The sequence below is a fragment of the Corylus avellana genome, chromosome 11, assembly GCF_965113065.1.
Source record: "Corylus avellana chromosome 11, dhCorAvel1.hap1.2, whole genome shotgun sequence".
Taxonomy (NCBI): domain Eukaryota; kingdom Viridiplantae; phylum Streptophyta; class Magnoliopsida; order Fagales; family Betulaceae; genus Corylus; species Corylus avellana.
In genome coordinates, this window is record NC_142500.1 from 13137617 (window position 1) to 13152471 (window position 14855).

The 14855-nt window shown below is 35.2% G+C and overlaps 1 pseudogene; it reads left to right on the forward strand.

The window, feature by feature from the left end:
* Nucleotides 1–2997: 2997 nt before the first annotated feature.
* LOC148583118 (uncharacterized) lies at nucleotides 2998–14152 on the forward strand (annotated as a pseudogene).
* Nucleotides 14153–14855: the final 703 nt, after the last annotated feature.

Sequence of the window (14855 nt, forward strand, 5' to 3'; positions counted from 1 at the left end):
TTTATAGGGCCCAAGATTTTTGGTCCATAGTTGACAATGTTTTGGCCAATTGTTGGCCTATTGTTAGCCTATTTTGGATCCGTTGTTGTTAGCCAAGTTTTCGTCCCATCTTTGGCCACCACCATCTCCGGCACCTTCCATCGCACTATCTCCATCACTAGCCTTCGCTGCCGACTGTTGTCACAGCCATCCTTTGTCTCTGCCTCTAGCCGCCATCCCCATTTTCAAATCAAGCTCATAGTTATATTTTGCTATAAGTCACACCTAATTCCAGCCTTAAACGAGCTCACATTTCTTCCACATAGGATTACTACCACTCTCATCACCTCATCATCACTTAATCAATGGATCTGAAAGCCAAGCTCATATTCAAACATTGAATCTTATAACACTGAATCCTTTACAGCCGAAAAAAAAAAAAAAAAAAAAGCTATTGCAAGTGGTATGAGAGCATTATATCCTGCAATAGCAAATGGTATTTTTTTTCATAGTTGGTGGAATTAGTATCCAACATGAGACAACAAGAGCAACAATAGAAAGCGTTAGAAGATGTGACCCAGAAAATCAATCAAGTCATAGAAGTAATGTTGAGTTCACAAGGAAGAAACCCAAGAATCAATGCAGAAAGTGAATTATTAAGGGCTCAAATTTAAAGAGGCCAAAAGGGGATTCATACTCTTCCCATCAAAATAGATTTTTGCAAGATTTGATGGTGTGAACCCCACATACTGGTTGTACAAAGTGAACCATCATTTGACAATATCATCATAGATGCAATATAAATATAATATACGATGTAATAAGAGAATCATGTCATAGTTCAACTGCATATTGTATATCCAAGCCTTTAACCTCCTTTTGGTATGGTTGAAGCTGTCTCGAGGGACCCGTAGTACAATATCAGTGTCTCAAATATTGTCGCATATCGTCATATACTAGCAGCCTAATCGAGTCCAACCTTGGACGACTCACACTACTAGCAAAGCCGCACTAGTGACCATATTCGTACATTATGCGCCGGTTACAAAACAATCATGGGATTCAAGGCCAAACATTAAAAGTAAATCTCTTTGACACCCTTATAATAGTACACCCATGACTATTATCCCGCACATACCGATGTGTCATGCCTATGTAATTTGTTATCCATCGTCTTTTATATGCATGCATGTACAACTCGTCATTTTTATCATTTCTTTATTTATCACTAATTTTCACATAAATCTAAAATATATTTCATGTAAGTTGTAAAAATGCATGTATGACACAGAAAATAATTATGCTATGCAGAACGAAAATAATAACAAGTATTTGTGTGAGCTTTACTCACTTGGTTTGTATGATTCCTCTGTAGAGTCTTCCTGAGACTCCACAACCTCAAAATTTAAGAAAATACCTAACAATAGTTTCTAACTTCGGCTAAAACAAGCTCCAAGTCTTAAGTTGTTCAAAATAGGCTTATTGCTTGGCCATCAAACGTTTGGGTAGAAGAGGTCGAACGTTCTGCCTTGACAGTGAACGTTCATCCGAAAGGGGATCGAATATTCGATTCTGGGCTGAAACCCATTCCGAACCAAAAATATCTTCTATATATCATCTTGACACGTATTAAGGTCCCTACATGATTTCAACATGTTACTAAGCCTCAGTAACATCCTTATGCAACACATAGTACATCCAATATCATTAAGCTACTAATACTATGCTAATCTAGTATTAACACCAAAACCTACTAGAGATTAAAAGCCATAAGTAAGGCTACAAAAAACACCTAAAGAAAAGATAAGAAATGAGATAACAACCTACTAACACCATGAAAAAACAAGTTAGGCTAGGAAAGTTACCTTCTTTGAAGAACAAGAGCTATTTCCTCCACCAAAACACTTATTCACACTCGCTCTAGGAATATACTAGACAAACTGGGTGGAAATATGATGAAGGGGCGAAGGTGGGGGTATTTATAAGTGGTCGTGGGCTAAAGATAAGGATGGGGTGTTATTTTCACGTATTGTACTATATTGAACGTTTGGACTTTACTGTATTGAATCTTCAGATCTATGGTTTCAAGTAACGTTCAGCTATACGATATCAAACGTCTTCTTTAGGTTTATAAGCAATCGTTTGGCTCGAACGTTCTAGTGGAATCGCGAACGTTCAGCCAAAACAGAAAGTTAAGATTCTACCTTTTATCAAACCTTTACACTCACAATATATCAATCATTGCTCACTTAATCCTAATTAATACTTTGGGGTATTACATACATGGTGTTAGTATTCATTGGTTGAAAACCCTTGGACCCATTATTTGGGATTTCCTAAAACTTACTATGGAGTTTTTTTTACAAGAAAATTATAATGTTAAAAGGATTAAACCCAACTAAATACTCTTTAGAGGATAATGTTACATTTTCTAAGCTACCTAAGGCTAGAAAAAAAAAGACCTAGTACTTCAACTAATCTCTCTTGCAGGTTTGTTGGGAGAAGTTAATGTTGTTTTTGAGGAGGCCAAGGGGTTGACACAAGTGAGATCACATGACCACCATATTCTTTTGAAGGAAGGTGTTCAGTTTGTGTGTGAGACCATATAGATATCCTTACTACCAAAAAGGTGAAATCCTAGTCTCAGTCATCTTTCAGACATCCATTTGCAACTATTGTCGCAAGCTTCATCAATCTATTACTAAATGTCGAAAGCTACAACACAAAAATCAGTCACAAGCTCCTTTCGAACAGGCAAAAACAGTTGCTCAATGCCCAATCTTCTTCTTCTGTACCTGTCTTCCACTAAGAACCAATCTTAGTCCTCTACTCTCATTGCTGCTGATGTTGAGGCATTAATTCATCAAGTTTTGTCACATTCCTCTATTACCTTGTTTGTCACCTCAGGTAAAAACTCATGGTGTATGGACTTTCCTTGTTGTAACCATATGACCCCTAATCCCCCTTTATTTTCTCAAAATTCCAATCTCTCTCACAATCCTATCATTTACGCTACTGATGGTTCTTGATTACATGTCAGTTGCACCAGTTGTATTTCTTCTTCTAATATTTGCTGATAACACATATCTAGTTCCCTGGTTGTCATTAAATCTTCTTTCAGTTAGACAACTTTGTGAATTAGGTTTTGGAGGTAAAATTTTATATTAAATGTGTTGATGTGCATGATCCACAAATGGGTAAGCTAAATGAGGCATGCTATAAGATTGGATGTCTTTTCGAGCTTTCTTTTTGACAGACTCCCTCTCATTTGTTTGCCTTAATCACTAAGTTCACTGTCTCTTCTAGCTTATGTCATTCTCGTTTGGGTTATGTCTCTTTACCATGTGTTCAAATTTTAGAATCTCATGGTCATCTAGGTTTCCATAGATTTTAAATCTTTTAATTATGTTTCTTGTCATATTGAAAAACAAACACATTTATCATTTAATAAAAGTAAGTTTTTTTGTCTATACCTTTTGATTTGGTTCATTATGATATTTGAGGTTCTGCCCTAATTCCCACTAAGAGGTAGATCTCATTATTTTGTTATTTTTATTGATGATTCTTTGTGTTCTACTTGGATATATATGTTACAACATCGTTCTGAACTAACTCATATTTATCAAAAATTTTACAAAATGGTACAAACCTAATGTTCTCATACAATCAAATAATTTTTGTTTAGATAATGCTATGGAGTATAAAGAGAAATATTTTTTTTGACTTTTTTAGAACAAAATGGGACTATCTATCATCGTTCTTTCTCTTACACCTCTTAGTTGAATGGACGTGCATAACGCAAACACCTTCACATTTTGGATATTGTAAGAGCTCTTCTCATCTTTACCTCAATTTCTAAACAATTTTGGGATGAAGCTGCTCTTATTTTTGTTTACACAATTAATTGTGTTCTTTGAATCACTATTCACAACCAAACTCATTTTGAGTGTTTATATGGCATAATACCTAACTCCTCCTTGTTTAGAGTCTTTGGTTATGTTTGTTTTGTTACTCTTCTTCCACATGAACACACTAAACTAGAATCGTGCTATCGGTTATGTTGCTTTCTTGGTTATGACATTACTCAAAAGAGCTATTGTTGCCATGAGCCTATAACCAGACGCCTTCAGGTTTCTTGTCATGTGGATTTATGAGAACATAAAATGTTTACCACACAATTGAGCTTTTTGCATTCCTCCTCCAGTTATTCACATATTTTCATTAATCTCTTCATTGTCTTGTTCTTTGAATCTTATGCAGAAACTTCAAGCTCATTGGAAAATCCTTCTACAGCTGCTTCTGATTTACTTGATATGAATGATGATCATCCTGCTACATCACACGTTCCAGAGTCTTCATAGGCTTTTGAACCTTGTCGCATCAATAGGGTAAGAACACCTCTTGCCCATCTTCAAGACTTCAAGACTTCAAGATTATTATTGTTTTTTGCTCTCGATACTCTTCACAGACCTCACACTTATCTTGAGGTTAGTGCTGACTCTGTTTGCCTGAAATCTACATCTAATGAATTAGATACCATTACTAAAAATCAAACTTGGGTCCTGATGGATTTGCCTTCTAAAAAGTATACAGTGGGATGTAAGTAGGTTTATAAAATCAAGACTTGAGCTAAGAATTAGTAGAAGGCTATATGGCTCTCCTTGTTGTGAAAGGCTTTGTCTAAGAGTGCGGTATTGAGTATGAAGAGATTTTTGCTCCTACAGCTCAACTTTTTTTTATTAGATATTTGCTTGCAGTTGTTGTCATTTGCCATTGGCAGTTATTTTAGATGGATGTTTGCATTTCTCAATGGTGATCTTGCGGAAAAAGTTTAATTATATGTAGCTTCCACCTAGTTATCAACATCCTCCATACAAAGTCTGTCGACTTCGTTGTGCGCTTTATGGTCTCAAGCAGGCCTTGCGAGTTTGGTTCGCCAAATTTAGTTATGTGGTTGCCCAACAAGACTTGGTCTCTGGTTCATATGACTCAACCCTCTTTCTCTGGACTATTGATGCTAGTACTATTCTTTATATTCTCCATGTTGATGATATGATCATTACTTATGATGATGTTTGACACAAATGAGGTCTTCAAAATTTCCTTAGTCAAGATTTTGAGATGAAGGACTGGGAACACTCAACTACTTGCTTGGCCTGATTGGTTGTCATTTAATCAAATATCATCTTTAGCATGGCATTTTACATGTACGATCAGTCTCATTGGAAGATCAACTCGTTGACATCTTCACGAAATCTTATTCACCGGGACAACTCAGTGATCTTATTTCTAACATAAAGTTGGCTTTGCCATTGATAGTTTGAGGGGGATGTTAGTATAGTTTGTCTATATCATACATTATCGTATTATCATATTTGTTATAGAATATTTTCATAATATTCTCCACATGTTATTGTAATATTTGCTATCATATTAGTTCTTGTAAATATGATAGAAATATTTTGTGATTATGTAATTTTTTTTTGACATGTCCGCATAAGGGGATTGTGATTATGTAATTACTATATTGTACAATTTCTACAAATAAAAAATGCAAGCTTTCTATTTTCTTTAGCATGTCTTCTTCTTCATCTCTAAGTATTTTTAATTTCATTAATTAATGGTAACTTGAAACAAGATAATAATGATGGTGGTGGTGAAGCAATGACTTAATATATTGGAAGTGTTGTTTTTTGGAAGCTATTTTGAGTTTTGCTCTTTTTTTTTTGGGTTATTGTCTCTCAAACTTTTTGTGGACTGATCTAATAGTGGAGACTTTTGTAGCCGACATGTTCGTCGTCGATTGATCCCATTCGGTTCTAGCAATACTTCTCTTGCAACAACCAGTTGCCTTTATTGTATGGGACTTCTAACTGAGCCCTTTTGCCCTTATCTACCACTTTGAGCAGCCCTTAGAGAAGCTCAGATCCTTTTTGGTTTCATTTCCTACAGTTGTTTTTATCATTGTATTGCCTTTTTCCATTTGAGTTTTGTTGTTGGGGAGTTCACCCTGTTTGGTTTGTTTTTTTTTCCCTTAACCCGTGTCCCATTATTATTATTATTATTATATAAACTCCTTAGGTCAACGCACCATTATTAAAAACTCCCTAAGTTTTTTTTTTTTTTTTTTTTTTTTTTTTTTTTTTTTTTTTTTCAGAAATTGACTCTCTAGGTCAATCGAAACTACAATAAACTCTCTACTGTCAAAATTTTTTAACAGCCGTTAGGGCCACTCAAAATTCTCCATTTTACCTGACTAAAATATTAATTTTGTATTAATTTATTTTAAAAAATTAAATCTTAAAAAAAAATAAAAAAAATTGAAGGGTGGCCAGGGGTGGCATCGCCCCAACCCCTATGGGGTGGCCGTAAGCCACCTCAGAGGTGGTTTGCCCACCCCTGGGGTGGCTTGCGGCCACCCCTTGGGTGGTTTGGGGTGGCTCACGGCCACCCCTTTCCACCCATGGGGTGGCCGCGAGCCACCCCATGGGTTTAGGGGTGGCCTGCGGGCCACCCCAAACCCTCAAGGGGGTGGCCGCGAGCCACCCCATGGGTGGAGGGTGGCCTGTGGGTGGTTTGCCACCCCATTGGGGGTTTGGGGTGGCCCATAGGCCACCCCTCCACCCATGGGGTGGCCGCAAGCCACCCTAGGGGTTGGCAAACCACCCCTGGGGTGGCTTACGACCACCCCATAGGGGGAGGGGGGGAGGGTGGCCGGGGGTGCCGGGTGCCACCCCTGGCCACCCTTTAATTTAATTTAATTTTTTAAGATTTAATTTTTTAAATTAAATTAATACAAAATTAATATTTTAATCAGGTAAAATAGGGAGTTTTAAGTGGCCCAAACGGCTATTAAAAAATTTTGACAATAAGAAGTTTATTGTAGTTTCGATTAACCCAGGGAGTCAATTCCCAAAAAAAACACCTAAGAATTTTTTAATCGAGACACGTTGACCTAAGGAGTTTATTATAGTTTATATATAATTTCCCTTATATATATATATAAACAAAAAGAAAAATATAAATGAATTGAAAAGGCATTTTGAGAAGTAGTACGTCCTTATCTTCTCATTCTTGTCATGCATATAAAAGGACTACATAAAATTTTTAGAAGGCAATAGAGGCGGGATAATGTTCAAATAATTCATTCACTCGAATTAGAATATGAGAACATTTCATTAATTTCATTAGTTATATTTTATGAGTGTTTTTATGCTTTGGCGAGTTAGGCACTCACCTAGGGCCCCCAACATAATAAGGCCCCAAAATTCTTTTCTAATAAGGCCCAAACAAATTTCCATCAAAATTTAAGGCTTCTAATCATAAAAAAATAAGTAATTTAAAAATGCCTCAATTTCATAAGGCCTCAATTTAATAAGGCCCATTATAAAATAAGAACAATTTAGGGAAAAAAAAAAAAAAAAAACATTTTGCACACCTTGTCTTAATCTTGTACTATGCGATATTGCTAATTAATGTCCTAAAGCTATATATGTATATATATATATTTGGAATTGTACAACGTATATACACTTTGTTTTCATAATTTACAGAACGATGAAAAATATTACTAGATAATGTGCCAAGTTTAACTCTTAAGCTATTTTCTCAAACACGTTGGGAAAGTCGGATTAAAAGTTTAAAGGCAATCAAATTCCAAACACCACAAATAAGAGACGCTCTGCTACAATTAGCAAAAACAAGTGAAGATTCTAAAACAAAAAGTGAAGCTAATTGTTTAGCAACCTATGAGATGGAAAGTTTTGAATTCTTATTGAGTATGATTATTTGGTATGATATTTTATTTGCTGTTAATATTGTTAGTAAAATTTACAATCGAAAGACATGCATATTGATGTTGCTATAGATCAATTACAAGGTCTTATTTCTTATTTTAAAACCTATAAAGAAACTGGATTTATATCCGCTATGATTTTATTTAAAAAGATTGCAACCATAATGGAAATAGAACATGTCTTTCGTGAAAAACGTATAATTCGTAAAAAAAAAAATAGTTTGATGAAAATGCTAATGACGAGACAACATAATCTGCTGAAGAATCTTTTAGAATTGATTACTTCTTATATATAGTAGATCAAGCTATTTCTTCAATTCAAAGTAGGTTTAAACAATTTCAAATATATGAAAATATTTTTGATTTTTTATTCAATTTTAAGAAATTAAAATCACTAGATGATGATGGTTTGCAAAATAAATGTCTTAATCTAGAAGGTTTCCTAAAACATGTTCTTGATGGTTTAGATTTATTTTCAGAATTAAAAGTTTTAAAATAAATTTTACAAATAAAATAAAGTACTCCAATTGACATATTAAGTTATATAAAAAGACTTGATTCTTTTCCAAATGCATGTATCCCTTATAAAATTTTATTGACAATACCTATTACAGCTGCTTCCGCAGAAAGAAGTTTTTCAAAATTATAATTGATAAAATCCTATCTAAGATCAAGAATTTTAGAAGAGAGATTAAATGGATTAGCTATCAATTGAAAAAAATGATGTTAGAAAATCAAAAAATAGAAAAACTTAATCAGTAATTTTTCATCTCAAAAAACGAGAAGAATGATTTTTAAATAAAAATATAATAATAATATTAAAATAAATATTATTTACATTTTTCAAAGTTTCTCCAGGAAAGGATCTGATTCCCATTCACCCATGTATTTTATCATAGCTTCTTCGAAAATGGAAATAAATTTTATTTTTAAGAACTTATAATCTACGTCAATGAGGTTCTACTTGATATCATAATTGGGTATAAATTGATAAAAATTGACATTAAATCTAGGAAATCATCCAAATTTGATGTATAGTGTATGAGCAGCATAAGAGCATTCTTTCCAATTTAGCAAGTGCGCGCCAACCTTCCCATGCGGCGCCCCATATTTGACTCTTCCCCAAAACGAAAGAGGTATTGCTCCCAAGCCCCACCACGCATACAAAATGCTACTTCTTCAACGTCAAGTCGTCAACGTACCGCTCCCACTTTGTTCCGGTCCAAGTCTACGTCTCTCTCTCTCTCTCTCTCTCTCTCTCTCTATATATATATATATATATATATATATATATATATATGAGATATGCTATACATCATTCTCTCAATTATCTTTTGAATTTTTTTTTTTGCAAATCTAATGAATCCACCATTGATTTGTGGACTCATGTGAGTCCTACAAAAATTTAATGGTAGATTCACCCATTCATTATAAGGAGATGGTTGAAAGATGATTAAAAGAATGATTTTTAGCATTTCTCTCTCTCTCTCTCTCTCTCTCTCTCTATATATATATATATATATATATATAAAAGGATGAGAATTTGTGTTTGTGTGTCCTTTCCAGAATTATGTAAATGTGTCGAGGCACGTGTATACAATTATATTGGTCAACTCTAATCAGACCCATTTAATTAAATGTGTCAAACTTCCTAATTTTAACTGTCTAATTTTGTATCGAGTTCATGTCGAGTTCGTAAATCATGTAAAAAATTGATGTCATTATGTCGCGTGTTGGGTTTGAGTCGTGTCAAAAGGTGAATCATAATTTGACATATTTAATTAAATTGATCAAATTCTTCAACCTTAATTATTTAATTTCGTATTGAGTTCGTACTGAATTTGGATATCGTGTTAAAAATTGACTGCTATATTCAGCTGATATGGTATATATCTCAATTTACCCTTAAATTTTTATTTATTTTTTTCATTAAAATTAATATAAAGATGAATTAAGCATGCCATATCAATTGGAAAAAATATAAAATAGCATTTATCAAAACTTCTAAGGTATTAATGAAAAAATAGTGGTACTTCCGTCATTTTCACTGGCGCGTCTTGAGGCTTAAATCCAGGGATTGGTCTCATCTACATTACAATTTATTTCAACCTAATTTTTGTGGAAAAGTTGATAATGATTTATTAGGTTATGACTTTATGTGATGGATATTTGCTTCAAAATTATGAAGCTTCCTTGTAATTGTAATCACCGACTTACACCAACTAACATATCAATTTGAAACAAGGGTCTCATGATCTTGTGAGTCATATATATAATCTTTTATCTCAATGATTTAAGTTATTTTATGAGTTATATATGTATATATCTTTATCCGACCACGACAATGTATCTTCGGTATCAGTCTTCTTTAGGTAATTATTGTTGTTTTCAAGTTAGAGCTCAGATAAGTTCACTTTAATCTGTGCTTACTCGTTTGACCCATCTTTTACTTTTTGTAATCAGTTATACAATGTATTAGATTTTTTTTTTGGTAAAACCTACTTAACCCCCTCAAACTGCCATTTCAATGACAATTTACCCTCCAAATTACCAAAACAATGACAATGTACCCAAAATTTTAATAAAATAAAAAAATGACCCTTGCTAAAATAAAAACTAAAATGCTAAAATTTAATTTTTTTTCTTCAAATTTTTAAGGGTATTTTTGTCTAATTGAAAATTTTATAGGGGTAATTTCATCATTTTTCTAGCATTGGGGGACATTGTCATTGTTTTGGTAGTTTTGATGATATATTGTCACAATTGATAGTTTGAGAGATAAATTATTATTGGGATAATAGTTTGAGTGAATTAAGTGGACTTTATTTTTTTTATTTTTTATTTTTTTGTGATTTTAGAATCACACATTCAGATTATTTATTATAACTACTTTTCTTATTCAATTAAAAAGAAAAAAGAAAGTATTTTATCTCACTGTATTTGCTTTATCAGAGTACTTTTGACTTTGGAATGCATTACCACCATGCACCCAATTATTTTATTTTATATATTTTTTCAATTTCCGCAACCACATAATCGTTTCATAGTTTTTTTTTCTTCTTAATGGTGTAAATTTGACCGTGGCTCCAGCCTATATATATGCCAAGTTGCCAACTTCTAAATTTAGTCAGTTTAATGAATTGTATTTTATCCATTTAATAATTGTTTGAATAGTAAAAACTTTGACGTATCAATTGGGCACTCATTGATTTTTCTTTTCCACCTCCCATTAATCCCATATATCCACGTACAACTTCAATTCTAGAGAACTACCCAAAAAAAAAAAAAGGGGAGGGTTTAACCTTGGTACGGATGAGCCTTAAAACCCAACATTTACAGCACTTAATCAAAAGCTGACACATCAACAAAAACAAAACAAAAAATGCATAAACTCAAGAAGAAACAAAATGCACTGGATTTTTTCTTTCTTCTTCTCTCTACTTCACCGGCCATCCAGTCCATCCGGCAACCAATTTTTTCGGATACTCAGTTCTTTGTTGGGCTTTTCTCACTTTGATCTAGTACTTTTATTCCCATTTTAATGTTTGCGTTTTTCTTAAATGACTGAGGTGTCACATGTTGATTGAAGGATGTAAAACGCATGATGTGCAGAACTTCCGGACCGTAGGGCTCTAAAAAAAAAGAAAAAAAAAAAAACCTTCAATTCCAGAGGGATTGACAAGACTCGTCTTTGACTTTTTCGTTCATTAAATTTCAACCCAACTTTTGCCTTCTTTTTTCCATGTAACTCCAAGTTCTTTTTTTCCATATATATAACTCCAAAGCTTCTATCATGTGTATCTTTCCAGCAGAGACGAGAATCGACGTTTTGCCATCCTATGGCTGCCATAATTGACCATCACCTGCCCATCAACTACCCGGTCAACCCACTTGGACTAAATGGTTTAACCTTTGGATACGATAAACACACAACAATTTCCTTCAAATTTTGTCATGCACCCTCAACTAATCCCACTGAGCCTTCAACTTGTTTATCAATATTATATTTTCGCAGTATTATATTCTTGTAATATTCTCAATATATTACGAAAATATTTGATACCGTATTCATTATTATAAATATACTAATTTTATATGATTTTGTAATTATTATATTTCTTTTCTTTTAGGACATCATTCAACTATAAATAAACAATTACATTGTATAATTGAACACACATCAGAAATACAAATTTTTTCTCTACAATTATCTTTCTGTTGTCTTTTTCTACATGGTATCAGAACCACTTTTTTCTTGGTGCCTCTTTTAAGCCTTCATTCCCCGTCTGTACAGTTTTCTTTTTCCGTTTAAGCGTTCTTATTGGTGTTTCTTTTTGTTTCAACAATACACCAGACGCTTGTTGCAGTTGTTTTTGTATGTAACAAAAATTTTAGAGGTCTTACTGTGCGAAATCGAAAAGTCTGTGAAGAAATGAAGCTGTTACGCACCTCCACTGCTCTACACACGCCTCCACGCCCCATATTTTCTCTCTGAGCGTGAGTTTCACACGCCACACGCTCCCCACTCTCTCCACGCGCCTTCATGCGCCAGGTCCACTCTACACCATAGTCGCAGGTCTATATAGTTACTACTGTGTACCACGCCACATTGCATTGCTGCTCGCGATTGCACCATAGTTGCTGTGCGCGCATCACACAGGATCATTCTTTGAGGCTGCATCTGTACTTCCGCCACATCGGATTACTGCCCTCATGTTTATTTATTTAATATTTTCCATTTTCCAAAAAAATAAAAAGTCTACCAATATTAATAATATTGTCCGTCCCATTGACAATATTTTAGATGGTTCCAATTATATATTGTGGGCTCAAAATATGGAAGTTTTTTTTGAAGATTGGGATAGTGCAAATTATAGGATTATTTCTTGGTTTAGCAATACTTTAGTTCCTTCTATCCACAGTTTGCTTCCCAAGCTTGGAAATTAGGGCTGGGCAGAAACCCACCCAACCCGCAGACTTGACCCGGCCCGTGCAGTGTAGTATTTATTTTCGCGGGTTCGGGTTGGGAATATCCAACCCGTGCGGAGCAGGGTGGATTTCGGGTTTACTAATATTTCCTATACGGGTACTCGCCCCGACTTGCTCCTACTTGCACTTAAGGCCCTAAAACATAAAAAGACAACCCTAGACTTAAGAGACCCATTCGATTTCGGCCTTTCTGCCCTTTCACACAGCACTCAAGTTCTCAACATAGCCGCACCGCACGGACCACACCTCTTGATCTCCCATCGAACCCATCTCACTCTCGAGTCTCGCCTCTCGATCTCTCACTCTCGCCTCTCGATCTCTCATTCCGGCGCTTAGCTGCTCAGCCTCAGCCTGCTCTACTCAGACTACTCTCGCCTCTCGATCTCTCATTTCACTCTCTCACTGTCGCCTTTCACCCTCGGCTCTCACTGTCGGACTTCTTTCTCGAGGGAGGAAGTCTGGCGTTGGCGAGGTCGGAGTTCAAAGGGTACGTGATGGAGAACGCAGACGTGGTAGTGGCCAAGCAGGAGGAAAAGAAGAAAATGAAGGAGAAACTGTTTCTCTTCGATCTGAATCAGCTTGCGCCGCTTTTCTGAGCTGTCGGAGATGATGTTCCCGGTGAGTTCTTCCCCCGGAGAAGCTATTGCTCTTGTATTTTTGTTCATGTTTTAGCATTTTTTCTTCTTTTTTAAGTTCCTCTTTTAGCATCGTAGTTTAATGTAACTATAAACTATGGGTGTTAAGTAAACTGGACCCGACCTGCAAATTAGCATCGTAAATACCCGACCCGCGTGGATCTTGGTCATTGGGCTCAGGTGGCGGGTTGGAAAATCACAAACCCGCAAGGTGCGGGGAGGGTGGGAAAAAACCCAATACCCGCCCTGCCCCGACCTATGCCCAGCCCTATTGGGAATGCAAAGGTTGCTTGGGAGTTTTTGGCAAAACGATATAATTGCACTTATGATGCCTCACTAGAGTTTCAGATTGAAACTAAACTCTATCAGACACGTTAGGAGCCAGGTCAATTTATTGCTGATTTTCATTTTCACACTAATAGTCTTTGGGAGCAATTATCCATTGCAGATCCTCAATGGAAGCATCCTGAATATGTAGAAATATTTTGCAAAGTATCGGGATCGTCGAAAGTTCATGCATTTCATGATGGCTCTTCGTGCGGATTTGGAACCTACTCAGGCTTCTCTCTTACACCACAATCCTCTTCCCACATTAGAAGCTGTTGTAACAGAACTTATTTTTGAAGAGACTCGACAGTCCACTATGCACTTGCAATCTCCAGATATGGTTGTCATTGCTACACCTCAGAGTGTTCTAAATTTCCTCCTAGATAATCCACACCACAGTCTTCCTGTAACATCCCCAGCCCGTTAAGGCTGAGTTTGCCACTTTTCTTCTTTTATAACAAAAGTTATTGCAAAGATCTATAAGGCCTATCAGAGTACTTGATTTTAAAGGATACGGAAAAATGTATAAAACATTATTCAAGAGATTTTATTACAAGCGAAATTAGAAAACATTAAACTTTAGTTGCGGAATATCATATCATTACAATAACTTATATGAAAAGACTTTGAAAATTAATAATTATTCCCACCCCATTCCGGCCTCCTATTCCAGCATCCTTTCTACCTGAAAACAAGAAATAAAACTGAATGAGCCCAAAGGGGGCCCAGCAAGTAAAATCCACAACCATAAATAGTTTTACTCCTTGTTCTCAGTTTTGAAAATCGTTTTCGCAAATAAATATAATTCTAGCCATAATAATATCTGTATGTACGGTTGCATCTCCCGTAACATATACATACTATTACATCTAGTAATAGATCATCGTTGTAAATCATCTTTATAAATCATCATCATAATGCATCATTATAAATAATCTTTGTAAATCATCATAGCATATCATCGTTGAAAATATAGTATCATTTTCTCATAATAGGGCCCATGTACACTATTACCCCTGTGCACGAGGGTTGCGGGTCCTTGTGACCATGGCACTGAACTGTGGCCACAGCCATGCCCGACCGTCAATTAACTCTTTCTTGGTGCACTCAATGGTCTAGTTGATGGAATA